Source organism: Prionailurus bengalensis, chromosome D4, assembly GCF_016509475.1.
Source record: "Prionailurus bengalensis isolate Pbe53 chromosome D4, Fcat_Pben_1.1_paternal_pri, whole genome shotgun sequence".
NCBI classification, from domain to species: Eukaryota; Metazoa; Chordata; class Mammalia; order Carnivora; family Felidae; genus Prionailurus; species Prionailurus bengalensis.
The window spans coordinates 2,278,647-2,292,036 of record NC_057359.1 but is presented as its reverse complement, the minus strand read 5'-3'; the positions used below and the strand labels follow the sequence as shown (position 1 = coordinate 2,292,036).

The window sequence follows — 13,390 nt, the reverse complement described above, 5'->3', positions numbered from 1 at the left end:
GTGCAATGTCTCCTCACCAGGGGGTGCTATGCACACCACCCTTCAGTCTTGGTATTTTGGAAATCTCACCATGTAGTGGCTAAGGACATAACTGTTTCATTCTGAAGACTTATGTCATTTTCCTTTTCCTAATTCATTAATAATTTGTGCCATCCATTGTTATGGTCTTTATTACAGAACTGCTCCTACATGGATGTGGGAAGATCTGTGATAGCTTTGGTGATTTGGGGCCATTATGTTTTCATCTTCTGGTTTTCGGATGAACATTCAAATTCCCACTGTATATACCTGATGGCTGAGAATGAGGATGTTGGGTTGTGAGGCAGGCAAAGGAAGAGTCTGAGAATTTCTGAGATTAAAATGTCCTTTAATCTCATCGTAACCCAGTCTCTCCCAACTTGTTTGACTATCTCTTCCAATATTTTGCATATCATCGTATTCTGCAGTATACAGATTTTTAAAACCGGCCTAATCCTGGGGCTCCTGGGTGGCTCAGTCGGTGAAGCATCCAACTTTGGCTCAGGTCATGATCTCTCAGTTGGTGGGTTCGAGCCCCGCATCGGGCTCTGTGCTGACAGCTCAGAGCCTGGAGCCTGCTTCAGATTCTGTGTCTCCCTCTCTCTCTCTCTGCTGTTCCACTCCTTGTGTGCTCGCTCTCTCTCTCTCTCTCTCTCTCCCTCCCTCCCTCTCCCTCCCTCTAAAATAAATAAACATTAAAAAAATAAATAAATAAAAGTGGCCCAGTCTAACATTTCTGATAGGTTCTCAAGTGCTTTTAAAGAACAAATAATTTCCCCCTCATCAATTTGTGAACCTCTCTGAGAGAGGTAAGAATTTAAACTAGTTTTGGTCACGGGTGAATAAAGTAGTTAATGAGATTGGACTAAGCATCTCAGCATAAGAAAATCTAGGAAATGGGAATCTGGCCAAGGACACAGACTCCTGCAAAAACATCACCCTCAGATCATGGGAATTTCTCTTAAGAAAGCAAAATACATATGTGCTCACCTGTAGACCTTCCAAGCCAATTTCAGACTCGAAGTTTCAAGAAAACCAGTGGTGGTCACAGGAGAGGTGACTTCCAGGTGACAGGGCAGGGCAGCAGGACTGAGCTGAGAAGCACTCCTTCGTGGTCACGGTCATGCTTTCTCTAAAAGAAGAAAGCGTTTGCCTTTCAGACACCACAGCTTATCATTATTTCTAAGCTGAAAGAAACTCACATTTGCTCCAGGGGACGTTAGACTTCCTCCCTAAATTGGTTTTCAGTTTTCTTATTTCAAATAAAAGATTTGATTCTTTAAGGTAACAATAAAACCTCAGGTTTTAAACTTTTATTCGTATTACAAGCAGATGGGAGTTATACATCTCTCTTGTGCACATCAGAGACTGAAGAGGAGGAGTCTGGTTAATGTCTTAGGTAGATCTCATAAATCCCCTGGCTTCTCCCATGATTAAAAAAAGTAGTGAAACCCAGTTGCATGTTGTAACATAAGAACTTTTACCTTACGCTCTAAAATCTATGGGTGTTTTTAACAGATAAAATTCATGTCTTCAGAAATTGAAGCTTCAGGATCAGAAAACTACCAGATAAAAACAAGAACAAACAAAAGACCTTCTGTATGTGTCTTTGGTAAATGACTTTGTCTTGATTTACTTGTCTGAGGACTCAATTGTGGTCACAAAGATGAGCTGTGTGTAGCCCCCACTGACCCAGTGACATTTGGGATCCAATGATGTGGCCGCCATATTAGCCAAACTCACCTTCAATGGTATTGACCAGAATTTATTGATCAAGTTCAAGCGCCATAAAATTACTTTGTCAAAAATTCATTGTGTAGGGGTGGAGACATTTTGAGACAATTCCAATTATTGTTTGTGGGGGAGGTTGGGGTCATGGAGGAGGATAACATGATTCATTTAGTTCTTTTTTTTACATTTCTTGTATGGAAGTGACCTCACAAACACCATTTCAGCAGATCATGATTGAAGGAAGGTTTTCACAAAGCTTGCATGGTTTTGTAAGAAAAGCACCAAATTTGCCACAATTTCTCCAAAGTGATTGATAATACCAGGATGGAGTTCTGATTACGTGAAAGTAAATGTTTCTCAAAAAAAAAAAAATGTTAGCATCCAAGCTATCTCTGAAATAACCATGTCAAAATACTGGAATATTTCTTTTTTAGGAGCTTTCCAAATGGTGGAAACACCGAGCTAAGAAGCAAGCCTGAAGGCTGGAGCAAGCACGCTAGAGGCCTAAGGGGGCATCTCAAGGGGTCTCTAGTTTCCTTTCAGCCCACAGTGTGTGGTGACCCCAGGCCTGCTGCACCCTCCTTCCCCACGGCCAGGGCTAGTGTGTCCTCTACAAGAGCCTGAGGCTGGACTGACCATTTCTCATTGTCTCAAGTACCTTAATAATGTCATACTTGGTTTTAGATAAGTTAGTCCGTATTTATCTAACAGGGGAGCAAAGTTAATGACTACCATATCATGAGCCCCCTCTTTTTTGTTCCAGAAGAGGGAACTGGGGTCCAGAGGGCTCCAGGGGCTTCCTGCCTGAGCCTCTTTTCCAAGATGAAGCCTGTCTTGTCTCCGTAAGTGAATCAGTGAAGAGCTCTGCCACTGATCCTGAACTCACTGGCACTTTCTCCCTCTCCCTGAATCAAAGGAATTTCTCGTTAGCGCCTAGCACCTCTTGATGAGTTTGTCACAACATCCTGTTTTTCTATATTTGTAACTCCCTAAAACATCACTGAAAATCATTACTCTGAATTATATGTGCAGTTGCCTCTTGGCCTTTTGGCTAAGATCGAATGTAGCCTCTGTTCTTTCCTGTTTAAATCTGATTTTTTTTCCCATTGTTTTATGGGGTGTGGCAATGCATGCATTAAAGGAAAGAGAAACATTTAAGAAAAAAACTTAAAATTGCATTTTGAGTTTTTAAAAATATGTAACATCTTAACATCTTACATATATATATATATCTGTGTGTGTGTGTGTGTGTGTGTGTGTGTATATATATATATATATATATATAACATCTTTTGTTGTAATGTTTCATTTCCATGTGACAAGAGTGCTGATTGTCGTGCAGTAAAAGGATGATTTTCCCTCTCCGACCTGCACCAGTCAACCCTGGTTTCATAATGACAAGTGCTTCCTCTAAACTGGAAGATGTTTCTAGGTATTTAATCATAAAAACAGTATTAGAGATGAAAACAACCACTACCACGCCCACACTCGGATGCTGCGATCCCAGCACTGAAGACAATCCAGCTCTCCACACCTATCAGAATGGTCAAAATCCAGAACACCGACAACACCAACCGCTGGAGAGGATGTGGAACAACAGGAACTCTCTCTCGCTGTTGGTGGGAATGCAAATTGGTGCAGCCGCTTTGGAAGAGAGTTCGTTTCTTACAAAACTAAACGTCCACTTACCATAGGATCCCGCAATCATGCGCCTCGGGATTTAGAAAATCTACATCCACGCAAAAGCCTGCACATGAGTGTTTACAGCGGCTTTGCTCAAAGTCACCAAATTTTGGAAACAACCAAGACATCCGTCAGTAGGTGGATGGATAAATGAACTGTGGTCCATCCAGACAATGGAATATTAGTCAGCACTGTAAAGAGATGAGCTATCAGGCCATGAAAAGACACGAAGGAAACTTTAATGCATGTAACTAAGTGAAAGAAGCCAGTCTGAAAAGATGCATACTGTATGATTTTAGCTACAAGACATTCTGGAAAAGGCAAAACTATGGAGACAGGAAAGAGACCAGAGATTGGGGGTGGGGGAGGGGAGAGGTAGAGAGCACTGAGCATCTTTAGGGACTGAAACTACCACTGCACTCTAATGGTGGGTACCAGCATGCATCTGGCCAAACCCGCAGAATATACAACACCAAGTGTGATCCTGACGTGAACCGTGACCCCGGGTGATGTGACGCATCCGTGCAGGGTAACACGTGCACCATCTGCTGGTGATGTTGATGGCGGGGACGGCTCTGGAGGGGCACAGGGGCGTGGGGGGTACTCTGTACTTTCTGTTCCATTCTGCTGTGAATCTAATCCTAAATCTCCAAAAGCTAAAGTGTATTAAAAAATAATAATACAGTTCTTTACTCCAGTTGTCATTGATAGTTTAGCATATCACAATACACAGGTGTCGTTTCCTTAAAAATATTTGTTCCTCCCTCTGATGGTTTTCTCATTTCTCCTCAGCCCAGGTCTTTCCTTCTGACACTTTGCACGTTTACCATACTTGAAATCTTCCTGGTTAAGTGCTACGTGGGCACAGTTTTCCTTGGCTGCAGGTTTAATTTGGGTTTTAATCAGTAAAACCTGTAGAAGAAAGGAGGCACGTTCAACGTCAAGTACAATAAGGAATGAACAAACAGTGGCAGTTGATAAGGAAGTCAGGATAACACTTTCTGTTTACAAATATCTGTCAGGATCGGCTGGCTTCAAGGCCACCCTCTAGCCCTCACTCCCCAGGGGGCTCACCCCGTTAGAGCCCGTGCCCTTGAGGGTAGCCCCTGGCCCACTCACCCGTGACCCATGGCCGCCCCACCTCCCTGTCTGCCACCACCTCATCTCCCCACCAACCTTATCCCTCCTGGGTATCCCTCTCTCCTACTGCTCAGGATCTGGCCCCAATCTGGCCAGCCCTTCCAGGCAGGGGACCCAAGCAGGGCTTGGACCAGAAATCCTTAAGCCCTGGGCAGGTGTGAGACCAGCCAGTGCAAGCAAGCAGAGCCAGGGGCTTGAGGGTGGAGAGCCCGCCATTGGTGTTGTGGACGTTGGCCGAGGACCGGCGGCTCCGTGGATGGCCGTGCGGATGGAGTCACGGACAGGGCTGGGTTGGATTGCTTTGCCTGCGTGGTAATAGTCTCTCCCTGTCTGTCGGCATGCTGTTTTCCATTTGGGGGACTCCTCTCCTCCTCTGCGCATGTTTCGGTGGGACTGCAAGCTGAAATGCTCTGCTCTCCCACTTGAGAAGCCAAGGGGTCCCTGCAGCAGACTGGTCAGCGGCAGGCATGTGCCTTGATGGTGGCCAGTCCGGCCCACCCCTGGGATTTTGCCCCCACTGGACTAGTGCAAACAGAGGGAGAGGGTTGGGGTCTGTTCCAGAAGCGTGTCATTTCTGGTGCCCTGGCTCCCACGAGGCTTCTGATCCTGGTTCCCCAGTCCTCTGTGGAGTGTCTGGCATGTTCCAAAGGCTCCCGTATTCCCAGCTCAGCTGCGGGGGCTGGGAACCAGGTACCGTGTGGACGTTCTCTCCCTTATGGATCCGGGAGCCCATTTCAGCACAGAGGGCTCCAGGGGCCTCATCCCCTGTCAACTCACTGCAAACACGGGAAAGGCTGGTCATTTCCGTGGGTCATGTTTAATGAATCTGGTGAAACTTCCCAGGTCCCTTGGTCAGGTGGACTGCAGGCACTCCTTTCTGGATGAAATCCTCATTAACAGGCGGTGCCAGTCCCCACGTGGGGTCATAGAGGAGGCCACGGACGGCCTTCCATGGACGCTGGTGGTGTCTCTCTGAGTCCCACCTCGTGCCAACCACCTGGGTGGTTTCGGTCCACACTGTGACCAGGTCCCTGCTGGGGCGTTGGGGACACACGGCCACAGAAGAGAATGACTTCCAGGACACGGGCTCTCCTCGTGACTATTTTTTGTAATACTGGACTTCTGATATGTTTTGGAATCTTTGTGAACTTATCCTCTGTGGAAATTTTCCTTCTTGGGTGCCCTGGGACAAGGCTGTCTCCCTGTGAAGCAGGTTCATCCAGAACCACAGGTATGTGGCTCCAACCAGACCACAGATTAGTGACTTGGCTCTGGGCTCCCGAGCACCATGCTGAGCGGGCACGCTCACGTGTGGGGGCTCATCTCCACCCATGATCCGGGTGCAGAGAGATTCCAGCACCTTCCACTAGGCCAGCCACCGGTCTGCTTAGGGCCCTGAACATATGACTCTCCCAGCCTCAACTGCCGTTTCTGTGGGACATTGGGCAGCACCCCTTCTCCTGCTCCAGACTCCAAAGGGGAATGTTTTAAGGGTACAGAAAAAAATGGAGGAGAGATGACCCTGTAGGTTTCAGTCCCAGGTAGCCTCTTTTTAAAATTGTTCTTCCCGGGGCACCTGGGTGGCCTAGTCCGTTAAGTGTCCGACTTTGGCCCAGGTCATGATCTCACAGTTCGTGAGCCAGAGCCCCATGTCGGGCTCTGTGCCGACAGCTCGGAGCCTGGAGCCTGCTTCCCGTTCTGTGTCTCCTCTCTCTCTGCCCCTCCCCCACTCATGCTCTGTCTCTCTCTCTCTCTCTCTCTCAAAAATAAATAAACATTAAAAAAAACACAGTTCTTCCCTTTTACAAATATTTATACATCACTAAATCAGAAAATGCTACACCCTCAGGCATGCTCCCAGCAAACGAGGCTTTGGCAGATTGTTGACACCAGTTTGCAAAGAAATGTCTACACTGTGAGTAAATCACTAACTTTTCCATCTTCTTGATGCTTCCACAATTCAAGAAATGTTAAAATGTTTACTATCTTTTCTGTCTTTAATTTCTATCGACGAGAAAAAGATGAAACACAAAGGACTAGAGCTCCACGGCTGACCAAAGTTGGCAAGGTCACGGAGGAAACCTAGAACGCACGCGCGCCCCTGAGATCTGGGGCCACAGGTGCGCCAAGGTCCCGACGATCCGGCCTCAGCCAGCCGCTTCAGCTCAGCGAACACGTTTGGAGCCAGGTACTGTGTGGAGAGGGGGGCACAGAAACGCCTGCCCTGAGTCCCTGCCCTCAGGAGCCCCTCCCCTCCGTGCCCTTCCCCACGCCCCTGCATCCGCTCCCTCCGCACCCCTTCCCGCTCCCCCTCCCCCATCGCCGCTCCCTCCAGGACTCCCCTGCACCCCTCTGCGTGCCCCTGCACCCTCCCCGCATCACTGCTCCCCTGCACCTCCTGCGTGTCCCTTCACCACCACCCCCAGCATCTTGCTCCCCTGCCCCCTCCCCAGCACGCCCCTGCACCCTTCTTGCGCCCCCAAATCCCTGCTACACCCCCCATGCCCTGCGCACCTGCCCTCTCCCGCACCCCATGGTGCACACCTCATACCCTGGCTTCTGTGTGCATCCACACCCCTGCTCCCCCTGCACCCCTGCACCCCTGCTCCACCCGCTCCCTATACCCCTTCCTTCGCCTTCTTCCTCCCTTTTCACGCAGCCCGGGCCCCCTGGTCCCCAGCCCCTCGGAGCTCCCAGGCCCCAACTCTTTAACTGGCTCCTCTGGCTTTGAGGTTCAGCTCAGCTCGGCTGTTCCCGCCTAGATCAGGGAAAGGGGGCTGGGGGCTGGGGACAGAGGAGTCGTGCGGGACAGAGGCAGGATTAGAACCCTCATGTCCCCGTTAGCTGTGACTGAGCAGATGTTTCTACTTTTCCTATCCCCCTTTGGAGCTAATCCTCCAGGGCAGAGGTGCCGTGTGCTCTAACGAGAAGGGCATGAGTGTTTGAGGTTGCAGGCAGAGCACGTGCAGTGAGTGGTTCCCCTAGAGCAGCCGGCCAGCCCCGCAGCAGCCGGCCAGCCCCGCAGCAGCCAGGGCCGGGCCCAGAGAGCTGCGCCTTCGTCTTTGGGAGAATCTGGGGATTAATGCCGTGGTCCACACTCCCCAACAGCTTTTTATTAAAACGTTGAATCAATATCCTGTAAGAGTAGTTGGCATTGCTTGAAATTAAGTGCTAATCATTGCATTTATGAAGTCATAAACTTAGTAAAATATGTCATTAGCAACTCAGGTGCTAAATGAGTCGAGGGTTGTTCAATAGAAACGTAGCTGGGTTTGTGGGCATGAAGTCCTCTTTCTCCGACATGAGACCCAGGTACACGGTGAACAGCGTCACCACAAGGAAATATGCAGCGTTTTCCAGAGAGGTTCCAGGAAGCAGAGGGACAAATGGCTTGACTTTTTGCCAGGCTCATTAGGATGTTCTTCTCTCCAGACAAGTCATGTTGAGTTTGGAAGCAGGGACGAAACTCAAAGAAAAATGAGGGAACCTGGAAAAGTGACACCATCTTTCACGTCTACTTTCTCATGCTGCCCCCGTGGTCCAAGCCCGTAGGAAGGCGCCACGGACCTACAAGAAGCCGTTAGGATCCAGAGGCTCAAGGAGCTCCTGGGGGCTCAATTGGCTAAGCATCCAACTCTTGATTTCGGCTCAGGTCGTGATCTCACAGTTCATGAGTTCAAGGCCCACGTTGGGCCCTACACTGACAGAGCAGAGCCTGCTTGGGATTCTCTCTCTCTCCCTCTCTTGGTCCCTCACTAATGCTCTCTCTCCCCCCCCCCTTCTCTAAAAATAAGTAAATATTACAAAAAAAAAAAAAAAATCCAGAGGCTCAAATGTACCGTGTGTGAAACCTCCCAAAGCCCGCGGCAGCTAAAAGTTCTGTCCGTCCCCTTCTTCCCTAAAACCCTGCCACCAACAACCATCTACTGCTAAGTGTCATCGGTGACACTCCTGGGGGAGCCTGTGTCAGACCTCCCATCTCAGAGCAATCTCACAGGCAGGCAAACTCTCCTTACACTGATTCCTCCTGCTTTTGTCACTGTGGTTGAAACTCTCCCCGATGCCACTTTGTACCTCTCATGTCTGTGGCTGTTTGCCATGCAGGTGGCAAGCTTTTCCCTCATCCTAGCTTCCTACTTGGAATACTAATACTGATATTGTTATTCGAACCATCCACATGGTGAAGCACATAGACGGCAGAAGAGACAGCAGAAAAATAATCACGGAAAATTCCTTAGGGACCAAGATTTTCAACGCTAAGCAGTACAGCGTTATAATCAGACTTAAGTAAAAACCCTAACATTTTACATTTGGTTTGGAAAGGAGAGTATAATAAGCTCAACATGATCTTTCAGAGAAAACCACACACACAGAAGAAGCCTAGACTCGAGGACGAGACGGTCACAACAAGCACACACACCAAAAGCTACTTTTTACTGAAAGGAACCAAGGCTCTTAGAAGGAACGCCGTTCTGAGGCAGGCACAGTACGAGACGATCCTGAGACATCGGTGTTGTGGTCCAAAATAGGGACGTTGCCAAGACCAAGGGGGCTGTGTCCGGGGGCCGGTCTGGAGGAGACCCCGCCATTGGAACAAAGCAGGTGCTTGAACTGCTGTGTGTGTGTGATGACAGGAAAACGGAAGTCTTACTGGTCTCCTCGTAGGTTCCCGATTATTCTGAAAATTTATAAAGAGAAAAGTGTCATGTATATTTCAAAAATACAACTTTCAAATATACTTTCCTCTACACACTGTATTTCGGGTTAGAAAGTAGCAACAGAGGAATTACAGCTGATCAGTGCAGAACAACAAAATCAAAATGGACAGCCATCGTTTGCAACCACTAATGAACACATGAGTGTTGGCAATTATCAATGCTGAAACCAAGAGGCTGATGGGGAACGTTGGGCGGGGGTGCAGTCAGGCTGACCTGACCTTCCCCCTGCCTCCTGCCAATATCAGGTCCAGCAGACTTGGGTCACCAGACATTAGGGGTGTGGGAGGAACTGCCAGCACCGTGTATAGAATATCCTAGAATATCCATGCTGAAAAGTTCAAACCCACGTCTAAACAAGCCTCCAGATCCAAACACCAGTTTATAGGAGCTTGGGGAGCAAAGGAATGTGTTAGTTACACTGGTGAAATGAAACACAAATGGCAACCATACTTGAAAATTCCCTGTGCAGACAAAACCAATTTAGTCACACAAGCAAAGCTCAATTTAGCTTTTTTTTTTCTGTCTTGCCAGACAAGGGAGGCTCACTTGCCTGGGTTACTTCTTGCTGGTGCCTCTGGAAATCGTAAGTGAAATTTAAACTGTCCCCTGAAACTGATATGAGGTAACTGGTGACCAATTCCCTTTAATTCGGGAACATTCTAACATTATAGCCAATCCCTGGGAAGAACATGCAGTCCCTGCCTTCTCACGACATGATCCACTTTTTAGGACAATACGCCAAGCCTCACGCGGTGCTTGGTCTAAGTGCTCCTGGCATGCAAACCGTCTTGTGTGTGTGGGCGCGATAAATTTTACTCATTGCTACTTAGGTGATTCACTGGCTTTACTTCTGTTATCTCTGAACTTCTGACAACTTTGACAATTCAATTGGGCAGGTCTAGACTGTGGGAACCTGAGCCGGCCGGACATGTGGCCTGGGGAGAGAAAGACAGACAAAAGTGTCATATGCTGAGAGAGCTTAAGAGACTAACAGCCAGATGCGCCATGGAGACCTTGAGTGGAACCTATTGGAACAAAAACAACTGTGGCAGGTATTTTTTGAGAGATTTTAAAACAAACTGTATATTAGATGATATGGAGGGATTGTTGTTAATTAGAGAAAGTGTGATCATGTATTTTGGATAGGTTTTTTTTTTTTTTAAGTGCTTAGTTTTTAGAGAGACAAAATGCCGCATTTAAGAGTGAAATTTTGGGGGCACCTGGGTGGTTCAGTCGGTTGAGCATCCAACTTCAGCTCAGGTCATGATCTCACCGTGGGGTTCGAGTCCCACATTGGGCTCTGTGCCGACGGCCCGGAGCCTGGAGCCCGCTTCGGATTCTGTGTCTCCCTCTCTCTCTGCCCCGCCCCTGCTCGCACTCTGTTTCTCTCTCTCAAAATAAACAAACAAACAAACATTACAAAAAAAGAGTGAAATTTTGGGATTTGCTGTAAAATGCTCCAGGAAAACATTGGGTGGTGGAGGAAAAGTAGAGGGTGGTGAAGGAAACAAAAGCAAGAGAAACGTAGCTTAAATGAAATCTCCTTCCCGCCCGCAGCCCACTGACAGACACCTGAAACACGCAGAGCGAGACCTTCTTCAGGCAACTGCTGGCCGCCCTACTCCCTTGGTGTTTGTGTTTTATTAAAGACTGAAAATAACTTTATCTCAAGGTCCTGAAAGCCTTGCTTCCAGATTCCTTAGAAACTTACTTTATCTCTATCGCTCTCCCTCCACAAACCTAAAGGTGTATAATCAGTCACCCCTCACAACCCCAGGGCAGCTCTTTCTGCCCCCGGGTCCCATCCCCGTGCTTTAGTAAAACCACCTTTTCGCACCGAAGACATCTCAAGAATTCTTTCTTAGCCGTTTGCTCAAGAACCCCATCAGTGGGGAACAGAGAGAACAAAACTGGCTCAATGTGATATGGGAGGCTGGTGACAGAGCCTCGGGGACTGTTGTGTGCCTACCGCTACCGTTGTGTGTGTTTGGAGATCTCTGCGATGGAAAGCTTGAAGAGAGAACACGCAATTGAATTTGGCCCTCTCGGCCAAAAAGGATGAAAGGAAGAAAGAAAAGAAGGGAAGAAAGGGAAAGAGGAGAGAGTGCCTGAGTGCGCACAGGGTGACCCAGAGGGCTAGCCTCTCCCGGCGTGCAGAGTCCGCGGGAATGACACCGCCAGGCAGGAGGGGCCGAGGCCAGGCCAGTAGCATGGCCGAATCTTGTCCCTTCTGCCGCCTTTGTGCTCCCCACATCAGTCATCCGGGACTGGTTCCTCGCCTCCGGCTGTGTTACTGAGGTGTGTTTCTCATTGCGAAATCCAGCTGGAGAAACCAGTCTTCCAGAGACCTGTACACTTTATGAGCCCCGCACTGGTGGGTGATGCTCTTTGCCAAGACTTACAGTCAATTCCAGGGCTCTCAGGGGAAATCTGAACCGCTTACAAGAGGAGGAATGTTTGTCCAGTTTCCTTCGGTTGATCCCGTTCGGATTCACTAGCCATCAGCCTAAAATCAGGGCTGGGATGTGGATTCTCACGGGTTCTGGGGAGGGTCACGAACCTGAAATCACTTCCATTCCAGAAGCACCCATCCACAGCATGACCGAAAAAGCTGATGGGGACGTGAGTTTGCCTTTCGTCCTCTCTCTTCCTCTCCTTTCCTGCAGGTGCAGGATGTCTGGAGAAGTGGGAGATGGGAGCTGGGAATGTACAGATATGGGTGCGGGACAGCCACGGTGTTGTCTACACAGGGTGCCATCACCCTAGAGACCCCTGGGACCCTCGGGACTTTAGGAGAGCCTTTTCGTCCCCTCCACGGCCCCAGTACCTCTCCCGTTCTCAGTTTCACTGGGAAACATATCCCCGAAAGCACAGACTAACCTGAGAAGATCCTCTGCTGGTTTACTTTTATTATTAACCCTTTTATGAGAACTTTTAAGATCTCCTCTTGTGGCAACTTTCAAGTGTACAGCACAGTTATTATTAACTACCATCAATCACCATGCTGTCTGCCACACCCAGGACCTACTCATTTCATAACTGGAAGTTTGTGCCTTTCAACCCCTTCACTGATTCCACCCGCCCCCGCTCCTCCGTGTCTACGGGTCTGCTTTTTGTTTTGTGTGGCCGCACACCAAAGAAGTTCTCAGATACTGGATGGAGCGGACGTGCGGGCATGCTTCCACCAGTGAAACAGCTGCAGCAGCAAACTGCACAGTCTTTATTTCATATTTTCTTAGATATGAGTATCAAAGGATATCCAAGCATGGGTAGGGAACACAAAGGACCTTTAGACATTAACCAGACATGCACCTGCTGGCTACGTGAAGGGAGTACGTGTAGTTTCAAGGAGTGTCAGGGGGTCACAGCGGATTTTGTATCTAATTGTCCTCGGCGGTGTCACGGGGCTCTGTCCTCACAGTGCTATCGCGCTCGACAGCCTTGGGACCAGAACATCGCTGACGTTTCAGCTCTCACCCCGTTCACCCTCCAGGACTTACAATACCCTCTCTAGCAATGACTCCACAGTTTTATCGTTGCTGGTGTTTTAGATCCCACAGGTAAGTGAGATCACATGGTGTTTGTCTTCCCCTGCCTGGCTTATCTCACTTAGCGTGATGTCTCCAAGACCTCTGTGTTGTCACGAATGACAAGATTTCTTTCTTTTTGATGGCTGAATAAAATTCTGCTGGAAGTATTTCCCGTATCCACTCATCCGCCGAGGTCACTTAGGTGGCTTCCATATCTTGGTTATTGTAAGTGAAACATCCGTGAACACGGGTGTGCAGGTATCTTTTCGAGTTCGTGTTTTCATTTTCCCTGGGTAAGTACCCAGCAGTGAAATTGCTGGGTCACGTGGTAGCTCTCTTTTTAATGGTTTGAGGAACCTCCATACTGGTTTCCACAGGGGCTGCACCGGTTGGCATTTTTAACAAACGTTCACTGTGCAGCAGGCACTGCTTTGAGGACTTACCCTCTGAAGCGGATGTGAGTATTTTGGTGCCCATTCTACAGAGGGAGAAACTGAGGGCCTGAGTGCGCGTGGCATTGTGGGCTCAAAGCCAGGCAGCCCCCTGCCCACTGTCCTGCACACGGCTGCC

At 48.6% G+C, this 13,390-nt stretch overlaps 1 long non-coding RNA gene and 1 pseudogene across 1 annotated transcript; both read left to right on the top strand.

The window, feature by feature from the left end:
* Positions 1–2,780: 2,780 nt before the first annotated feature.
* On the top strand, positions 2,781–2,947 carry LOC122475534 (annotated as a pseudogene).
* A 7,203-nt stretch (positions 2,948–10,150) lies between these two features.
* LOC122475066 lies at positions 10,151–12,987 on the top strand. The gene is made up of 2 exons (XR_006295084.1): positions 10,151–10,342; positions 10,848–12,987. It is a non-coding gene; the product is annotated as an uncharacterized LOC122475066 (long non-coding RNA).
* Positions 12,988–13,390: the final 403 nt, after the last annotated feature.